Source organism: Canis lupus, chromosome X (genome assembly GCF_011100685.1).
Source record: "Canis lupus familiaris isolate Mischka breed German Shepherd chromosome X, alternate assembly UU_Cfam_GSD_1.0, whole genome shotgun sequence".
Taxonomy (NCBI): domain Eukaryota; kingdom Metazoa; phylum Chordata; class Mammalia; order Carnivora; family Canidae; genus Canis; species Canis lupus.
The window spans coordinates 19,235,218-19,246,041 of NC_049260.1; positions in this window are offsets into that span (position 1 = coordinate 19,235,218).

Consider the following 10,824-nt stretch of genomic DNA (forward strand, 5'->3'; position numbering starts at 1 on the left):
TTAACAATGACATAGTCATAACACTTATATGTTCCTTTAGTCCAATTTTAGTGAGTGACAAAAGGGAAGAAAGTCCATATCAAATATTTAGTGATGTTAGAAATGATCCTCACCTTTGACTTAAAATAGTTTAAATAGTAAAATGTGGTCCCTCTCTTACTGTCATCACTAAAGAAAGAAGTCCCGGGAATTAGGTATTAATTTGTACAGTTTTAAGCTAAATCACAATGAATTTTTAAGTTGTATCCATGGCAATTAGTCATAAAATCACATCTTGTCAATCAGATTAATCACTAATGCAGCATTCAATAGTCTCTTTTTCTCCAAAAGCAACCCCAGCATTATGTTGTGTTTCGCAGGATTCTAATTGTGTTTCTTCCCATAGGCAAGTAGGTGATTCTGGGAGTAATAACCTGTTTTCAAACTAAGAAAGAATTTCCAAATTCTAGAGTACATAATTAATTCAGGTTGGTCAGTTTGGAGACAGATAAGCATTAAAACCTATTGGGAAAAATATCACAGTTACATCCCAACCCTGACAAAGAGTGGGTCACACCACCTTTGATTCATGACAGGCAGGACTTGCTTGGGTGGAATCAACTGAAAACTTGCCTAGAAAAATTTCCCACAAAGAGTTAAAACACTTGTCTAACAAGTAGCAGTAATAAACAATACTTTTTTCTTAAAGTCAAGACATTTTAAAGATGTTTAAGGAAAGTCAATGTAACCAACTCTTTCAGGAAAAAAATGGTGTCCTATATTTTGTACCACTTGAGTTTCTCTGGCACCTAAAATATGTATTTACATCATCCCACAGCTACACAAAAACAAAATCAGCAGGGAAAAACCGCCCCACTGGTGATTGGCAATCCCACAGCTCCTCTCCATCTGACCAGCTTTCACCAGAGGGCAATATTTCAGGCTTGCACATGGGAATTAGAGACTGCAGAAACCCCTAAGCCACTTAGCATATTAAGCCTTGAAAATGGCTCATGACAAATACATTGAGTTTTTAGCTGACCATCCTTTCATATTAAAATTTCATCTTCCAATGAAGCATCCTGTTTCAAATCTTGATATCTAATTCCAAGTATAAAAGAAGATTTCACATTTACCGCTTTCACTTTTTCATACATGTTTCTAATTCTCTGATAGACACACACCAAAGAGTGAAATGGCAATGAGCCAGCAGAATATCTTCACTTTCCCTTTTTTCCTTTTCTTTCTTTTTTACATCCAGATTATTTCAATATTCTTTAATAGCAAGCAGTATGTGTTTTTTGTTGTATTTTTTCTTTTTTGTATTTTTTATTGGAGTTCGATTCAAATGAACGGTCAAAAAGTTATATGACTTAATGTAGTACAGATAAAGATTTGTGGGTTTTTTAAAAGGTTTTATTTATTTATTATTTTAAAGAGAGAGCACAAGCAGGGAGGAGGAGCAGAGGGAGAGGGGGAAGCAGACTCCCTGCTGAGCAGGGGACCTGATTCAGGGGTTGGTCCCAGGGCCCTGAGACCAAGACCTGAGAGGAAGGCAGACAGGCAGACACTCAATGCATGGAGTCACCCAGGCACCTCAAGGTTTGGTTTTTTGTTTGTTTAACAAGCAGGCATCTTTTTTTTTAAGATTTTATTTATTTATTTATGAGAGACACAGAAAGAGGCAGGCAGAGACATAGGCAGAGGGAGAAGCAGGCTCCATGCAGGGAGCCTGATGTGGGATTCGATCCTGGGTCTCCAGGATCACGCCCTGGGCTGAAGGCAGATGCTCAACCGCTGAGCCACCCAGGCATCCCAAGCAGGCATCTTTTTATACAACTTTACATATCTGCTTAATGGTCACAATGTTATGCCTCTGTCTCTAGAGAAAGAAAAGTCCATTTCCTGGCCTTAGTTTAATATATGATCATAACCGAAAAAAATATATATGTATCATAACTGCACAAAACTCATAGCAGGAAGCATCCTATATACCTACATGCCTGAGCTTACAGGATGTCAATAGAGGCCTAAGAAAATATGTTTAGCTTTACTCTTCTGCAGCATTCTGGTCTTCTATAGGCATTCAGAGTTGAAGAGAGAGGATATGCTCTATGTAATAGTTATAGGTCAACACTTATACAGAGAGGGAAGAGAAAAGCCTGAGACAGGGTAACAAAGCAGTATATATGAATGGGGTGTCAAATCAATTGTTGGCAGGAGTAGTGGGTGGGTTTTCATGTTTAGTTTATTTCACAGGGTTAACTAAATAGATGCATGATAATCACTACGACAAAGAAAATTTGAATCCAAAATTACATGTCCCAGGTACCAAACTATGCTATTGATTTCCCAATGTAAAGGAATGGAATGATTTCATATTTTGTCTCAATAGTTCTGAGCTGGGAATAGCAAAGAAGTTGCACTCATACTCCTGTCTGTTAAAATCCTTATTTAGCCCATTTCCATGGAAACTGAAATCAGATATCTCTCTCTCTCTTTCTCTCTCTCTCTCTCTCTCTCTCTCTCTCTCTCTCTCACACACACACACACACACATACACATATACACAGAAAAAAACTGTATAAAGTTTGGTATGTGTGCACATGTGCATGTGTGTGTGTGTGTAGCGTGTCCATGAATGTAAGCTTCCACAGGATAATTTCAGTGAGAACACCCTCTTATTAGTGGTAACTCTCACAAATGGAAGAAATGCCAGCAATGGAAGAAAGGCCAGACTGACTTCCTTTTTCAGAAGCCAATCTGTAATGTAGATAAAAATCCCAGGTCAGAAAAAGAAGCGTATCACACCAGGCCTTTTCTACAATTCCTTGGAGAATTCCATTTCATAACTGCATGTTCATTTAATTTAGTTAACTAACTTGGAAATATTTTATGGTAGAAAGTCATCCACAGGAACTAAATTTAATCCCTTGGATTTTTGCCCACTTTGCTTTACTCTCAAACATTGACATTTCCCTAAATAGCCTAGAAAAATAAAGGCCAAGGGAAAAGAGAAAATGAATGAGTTCATTTTAATATTTCAACATATACTTGGTTAAGTTTCCATCCTAATGACAAAATAACATGCACATTCCAGATTTATGGAGATATTTAGCCAATTATTCCATCATTGTCCACAATTCCCTTGAAGATACACCAACATTCAAATTACTGCCTATTAAAGGGCACTGCTAAAACCTATAGTAAGGCTTGAAAAAGAATGAATACTGCCCCACTCTGTATTTCTTGAATGATGTCATCAGGCAACCTGCATACCTTCTATACACAGAGGGAAATATTTTACTTTCTATTTCTGTTCCTTTTTTCCATAAGAAAAGATAAAGATAAAATGGGATTTCTTTTAAAAGAATTTCATTTTAAAACGAATTGTAGATGATGATTTTGGATCTTAAATTGGATTTTCTTACCATACCCTTCAGCAATGTTGGTGAATTTTGCAACTCATGTATTTAGCTTTTGCTAAAATCCAAAACAGAATGAAGAGCTATACATTTCAGCTGGCAAAGATCAACAGGGCAACAGGACAAAACTCATGTTTGATCTTAAACATGAGATTTTTGTTTTAAACATCACTGCAGCGTATTCTCCTTTGTGCTTCATACTTGGATGGGTAGGCTTACACAGGATTGAGGGTACAGACAGTCTGTATTCAACCCCTGGATAGTGGCAATGATTTTACTTTATAAAATAGGAAAGTCATCTCTGAGCACTAAAAAAAATATTCAAGAATGCAAAGTAAGGGGTGGAAAAACTAAAATTTTTTAAATTTAAATTCAATTAGCCAATATATCATTAGTTTCAGATGTAGAGTCTAATAACCTATCAGTTGTTTACAATACCCAGTGCTCATCACATCACATGCCCTCCTTAATGTCCATCACTCAGTTACCCCATGCCCCCACCCGCCTCCCCTCCAGTGACCCTCAGTTTGTTTCCTATAGTTAAGAGTCTCATAGTTTATCTCTGTCTCTGATTTCTTCCCATTCCATTTTCCCTCCCTTCCCCCATGATCCTCTGCACTGTTTCTTATATTCCACATGTGAGTGAAACTATATGATTGTCTTTCTCTGACTGACTTATTTGCTTAGTATAATACCCTCCTCCAGTTCCATCCATGTCAATGTAAATGGTAAGTATTCATCTTCTCTGATGGCTGAGTAATATTCCAGTGTGTGTGTGTGTGTGTGTGTGTGTGTGTGTGTGTCCCACATCTTCTTTATCCATTCATCTGGGCTCTTTCCATAGTTCAGCTATTGTGGGCATTGCTGCTGTGAACATTGGGGTGCATGTGCCTCTTCAGATCACTACATTTGTATCTTTGGGGTAAATATAGCAGTGAAATTTCTAGGTCATATGGTAGCTCTATTTTTAACTTCTTGAGGAACCTTTATACTGCTTTCCAGAGTGGCTGCACCAGCTTGCATTCTTACCAAGAGCACAAGAGGAGTTCCCCTTTTTCCACATCCTCACCAACATTTGTTGTTTCCTGACTTGTCAATTTTAGCCATTCTGATTGGTGTGAGGTGATATGTCATTGTGGTTTTGATTTATTACCCTGATGCCAAGTGATGTGGAGCATTTTTCGTGTGTCCGTTGGCCATTTGTATGTTTTCTTTGGAGAAATGTCTGCTCATGTCTTCTGCCCAACACTTGACTGGATTATTTTTCTTGGGTGTTGAATTTGAGAAGTTCTTTATAGATCTTGGATACTAGCCCTTTATCTGATATGTCACTTGCAAATATCTTCTCCCATTTTGTAGGTTGCCTTTTAGTATTGTTGGCTGTTTCCTTTGCTGTGCAGAAGCTTTTTATCTTTTATCTTGATGAAGTCCCAATAGTTCATTTTTGCTTTTGTTTCCCTTGTCTTTGGAGATGTGTCTAGCAAGAAGTTGCTGCAGCTGAGGTCACAGAGGTTGCTGCCAGTGCTCTCCTCTGAGATTTTAATGGATTCCTGTCTCACATTTAGGTCTTTCATCCATTTGAGTTTGTCTTTGTGCATAGTGTAATAAAATGGCCCAGTTTCATTCTTCTACATGTGGCTTTCCAATTTTTCCAACACCATTTGTTGAAAAGACTGTTCTTTTTCCATTGGATATTCTTTCCTTTGTCAAATATTAGTTGACCATAGAGTTGAGGGTCCATTTCTGGGTTTTCTATCCTGTTCCATTTATGTGTGTCTGTTTTTGTGCCAGTACCAAGCTGTCTTGATGATTACAGCTTTGTAATATAGCTTGAAGTCCAGCATTGTGATGCCACCCACTTTGGTTTTCTTTATCAACATTTCTCTGGCTATTTGGGGTCTGTTCTGATTCCATACAAATTTTAGGATTATTTGTTCCAGTTCTGTGAAAAATGTCGATGGTATTTTAATAGGGATTGCACTGAATGTGTAAATTGCTCTGGGTAGCATAGACATTTTAACATTTATTCTTCCAATCCATGAGTATGGAATATTTTCCATTTCTTTGTGTCTTTCTCAATTTCTTCCATCAGTATTCTGTAGTTTTTAGAGTAGGGTGATATAAGGAGCATAGCCTTCAGATCCTTTATCTCTTTGGTTAGGTTTATTCCTAGGTATCTTATGGTTTTTGGTGCAACTGTAAATGGAATTGATTCCTTAATTTCTCTTTCTTCTGTCTCATTGTTAGCATAGAAATGCAGCTGATTTCTGTGCATTGATTTTGTATCCTGCCACACTGCTGAATGCCTGTATGAGTTCTAGCAATTTTGGGTGGAATCTTTTGGTTTTCCACATAAAGTATCATGTCATCTGCGAAGAGTGAGAGTTTCACTTCATGTTTTCCAATTTGAATGCCTTTTATTTCTTTTTGTTGTCTGGATTGCTGAGGCTAGGATTTCTACTGCTACGTTGAACAACAGTGGTGAGAGTGGGCATCCTTGTCATGTTCCTGACCTTAGGGGAAAAGCTCTGTTTTCCCCTTTGAGAATGATCCTTGCTATGGGCTTTTCAAAATTAAAATTTCTTATCACAAAGGCATGGCTCAAGATGCCAGGCTTTTCCCTCTCAGGTGCAAGTGTTATTTTATCTTCCCAAGGGTATTACATTGAGATGACATTTCATCATCTACATGAAAATCTTCATTTCTGCAGGGAGGATCACTGGTTCACAAGAACATAAAAAGCAGAAATTCCCTTGAGTTAAAGGTTTAAGTCACCAAATTAAAAGCATCATTTAGGAGAAGGAGTCCTAAAATGTGTAATAAATACCCATCACAACAGCTTGAACAGGAATACAGATACTGAATCTGTAAGAATGTTAAGTCTCATGAACTGGAGGCCATCAAACAAAAGATCCCATCCTGTCTGCATTTATATGATTAAAAAATGTAAGGCTGTTAGCAAAAGGGCACACTTTTTCTACTTCAATTGACCTCGTATTGTAGAAAATGATAAAAAAAGAAACCCACTCCAAAACCCTGGAAGTAGTACTGAATGTTGTCAGGCCATGGCAACTGACCTTCCATGGTTAAAAAGTAAGTTTTAGAATCAGTGCTACCGAATAATTTTTACAAATAAACATACTGAGTCCAATGCTTAAACTTGAAATAACTATAGTTATGGTGTTCTGAGATCCCTGCATGCCTTTTACAAATGTGAAAAAGAAAATCCTCTTCATCCCTTTTACTTTTACTGTTTTAGATGTTTCCAAAAATATCCCTAGACTTCAGCCAGTGTGGCTCAGAAGCTCTCCAAACAAACTTTTGCAAGTGTAAGCATGCAAGGGTTCCACAAAAGGGTGGCTGCTACAGCTTCCAAATGAACTGTATCTCAAAAGTTATAGAATTATGTAGCAACAACTGAAGGACACAATTACAAACTGAAATACTGTGACACATTCTGTAATGTCATACAATCATATGCAATGTTTAGTAAACATACACTTTTGTCATTTTGTATTTATTTATACAGAATTAAAAATAAAGCACAGGACTAAAAACAAATATATATGTGTTCTTTTTGCATTACTTTTATGATAGTGAAGGGAAAACACAACAAGCACAATTATAAAATGTTTGGCTATCACACAGCATTAAAAATAAAGTAGATACCAAGCTGAACATTTATTAGTATGTGATCTGCCAACTAAGAATCTTCTTATTCAGGTTTTAGAACTCAAGTGTTTTTCAGAATGTGGCTCATTAAGTGTCTTCCAGTTTGTTATGGCATGAAAATGACAGTGATGAATATCTTAGGTCGGGTCTCCCTCAGAACCAGATCCAGAGACAAGGACTGCATGTGCAAGTAGTTTATTTAGGAGGTGATCCCAGGAGCACCCACAGGGGACAGGAAAAATGAACGTGGACAGGAAGGAAGACAATAGGGGCAGTGTGAATAAAAACATAAAAACGTTATCTCTGAACAACCAGGGCCCAATCCCACTGGAGACTTGTGGGAGATGACTGTGGGCATTAACTTGCTAGCCCCTCCACCCTGTTCCATCTGTGACCTGAGGAACAAATAGCCTTCAGGGAGAGAACTGCAGGTATTATGTAGGTGTTGTTGGCATATGCTAAAATGGTGAGTGCCAAAGGATATGGAGAGAGCACCAGCAGCATCTACTGCAATTAGAAATATTCTTCAAGATATATACAGATAATGAACAGAATCTAATTTAATTCTCTGAGATATCATGGGTGTTGTGGCTCCAGGGCCATGCCAGGACTGAGGGCAATTAAGGTGAAGGTCTGTAGTAGAAGAATGCCACTAAGAGAAAACTAAAAACTGATTAAGGATACAGAAGAACTAAAGCTATGGGTATGCTCAGTATAGATTAAAAAAAATGATGGCCCATCAGGTGCTCTGGAAGCTAGGTCATTCTGAGGTATGAACAGGATTAAGAAACCGAATGATTCCCGAAAACCAGGTCTATTGTTAGAACTAAGAAGAGTTCCAATTCTAGGTTCATCTTAGGGGTTTATTTTGTTGTTTTTTTAAGATTTTATTTATTTATTTTATTTGAGAGAGAGAGAGCAGGGGAGAGATAGAGGGAGACAGAAAGAGAAAATCTCAAGCAGACTCTGCACTGGGCACAGAGCCTGACATGGGCTCCATCTCCCAACCCTGAAATCATGACCTGAGCTGAAACCAAGAGTCAGACACTTAACCAACTGAGCCACCCAGGTGCCCCTAGGTTTGTCTTTGTATATTCAGGAAGCTTTGTGTCCAGCAGTGTGCTTATAAGCTTTAACAACTGGCTTTCTGGGTAAGAGGGGGCATAGCCAATTCCAAACTATTTACAGTTTAATAACTGGCTCATAAAATTGCTAAATAATTTTAACAATTGTCTCTCACAAACCAGCATGACCTGGCTCCAGTACACCACTGCCAGTAGCTCTCCACTCAACATTCAGCTACTTTTTTTGAGGTTTGAAGGGCTTGTGGCTAACTACTCAAATATATCCAGTTCCTAATGTCAGAGGTCATGCCTGTAATGACCTCAGTACTGGATGGGTGGATGATACTGTTGATTTGGGTCTTGGGGATACCCAGTAGAGGCTGTGGCCTCTTGACACCCTCTGAGTCTCCTTCACTATCATCTTCCTGAGAACCTTTGAAGCCCTTTGTGTCTGGACTTGAGAATCTGGCAGAAGTGTCTCTGGGTCAGACTTTGTCAGTCCTTTTCTTCCACTTGCATGATGGCAGACATGTATAATGTGTCTACTGCATTCCATGTCTTCTCCAATAACATATGTACTAATATTTGCATCACGTGCATACAAGTAAAATCAAACTATACTTGTACCCAAAAGCAGAAGAATCTGGAACTGTCACGAGTACTTAAATTAATGAATATTTATTATACCAAAGCCCTGTGGCTCAACCTTCTTCTGGATATTGCATTTAATGCAGGTTTTCTCTGCCCCAACCATGAACAAAGAGTTACACATGCAATTCAATAGAGAGGCATGTTCAGTTCATACAATATCTAGCTTCCTTCCCACTCAGAGTTCAGGGATCCCTTTCTCTTCCCATCATATACTAACAGAGTCACTGTCAACCACAGCTATCAGAAGCCACCTCTTTTCTGCAAGAAATGGTTCAAATATCTGTACACCACTAACTGGCATTCACCATAACCTTCCTATTTTTAAAATAATTATTGCCTTCCAAGTCATTTATATCACCTAAGCCCTATGTGTCTTTAACTATTAAGTTCTACATTTTTATAATTCCCTGATAGCTACATAAGTTCTACTCTGGATTCATGCTGAATTGTGTCCCAATTTCTTGGTTATTTCTTGTGTTCAAAAAGAAATATAGATCTATTTTCAAAGTAAATATTTCCTTCCCTGTCTTTCTCTGGTCTTATGTAAGTTCAAAGTTACTAAGACACCTCTCATGTACTCTTTAGATTTCTTTGCACCCCAGTCAATTCTCCCTACATCTCTTTGCTGCTAAGGCAGCAAACTGGACTTGAATTCTTTCGTTACCATGTTTTATGGCAAAAAAACTCTCTTAATTATGTCCATTGGAATATTAGAGGATAATAAAGTACAAAGTTCCAATTATTTGGCTGGTCTGCATGTCCTAGTGTTCAGAAGGCATCTACAGGAAGGCCGGGAAAGGAAGGAACTAACCAGAAGCTCACAATTCTTTATCTTTCTAGGGCTTCTTTTCATGGTAGCTGCCCCTAGGGTCTGATCAAGGCTATGATTTTAAAGTCCCTTGTATAGGGACACCTGGATGGTTCAGTGGTTGCATGCCTGCCTTAGGCCCAGGGCGTGATCCTGGAGTCCTGGGATCAAGTCCCACATCGGGCTCCCTGCATGGAGCTTGCTTGTCCCTCTGCCTGTGTCTCTACCTCTCTCTCTCTCTCTCTCTCTCTCTCTCTCTCTGTGTGTGTATCTTTCATGAATGAATAATTAAAAGCTTTTTTTAAAAAAAGTCCCTTGTATACTTTTCTGCCTAGCTACAGAAAACAGCAATGTGAGTAACAAAAACTTTTTAATATAGTTCCAATATTTCCAATATTTCTATTCAAATAAGCAATTCTTTACTATTCTCTGGCAGATTTTCCTTTGGAGAAATTGTAATCTACAAAATATTTCATTTTCTACCACATCTCCCCTATCCTTCTGTCCACAGGAGCCAGATGGTATTTCTTATTAGTGGAAGAATTAATCAGACAAGAACAACTGGCTATCGAACAATTAGGAATACTGCCTGACACATGTTTTTCCAAGTACTCACTCTTGGATTATGGTAGCAAGAATGTGTGAGCTATAACATTTCCCAGCATCTTAAGTTCCAAGGCAACATTTCTAAACTCTCAGCTTCATCTCAAAACTAAACTGAGCTCCAGGGACAATGACAGGATACAAGATGGCAGGCTGTCACTTAGGAAGCACCACTGGATTAAAGACCTGGATAGGCAAGGTGGTGTGAGATACGGGGTGGGAGTGGGAAGAAGGAGAGTGGAGAGCCTAATCTAGATTTAAATAAAATTCACTTCTTTAACATAATATTTTTTTACAGTATTTCTTCTTATCAGGTGCTTGGCTGTTTGGACGTGTCATTTCTCGCTATCCTAGAACTGGTCAATGCTGGAAGTATACTATTTTTTAAAAATAATATTTTTAAAAAGATATCCAAAAGGATGTTTTCTTTTGAAACCCTACTTATTTATATTATTATTCCAGAAATTTTTTCTTAATTTCAAGTTAATTTTCAATTAAGTTACTCTTGGGTTTAAATTGTTCTATCTAGGAACGCCTGGGTGGCTCAGCGGTTGAGCGTCTGCCTTCAGCTCAGAGCATGATCCTGGGGTCCCGGGATTGGGTCCTGCATTGGGCTCCCTGC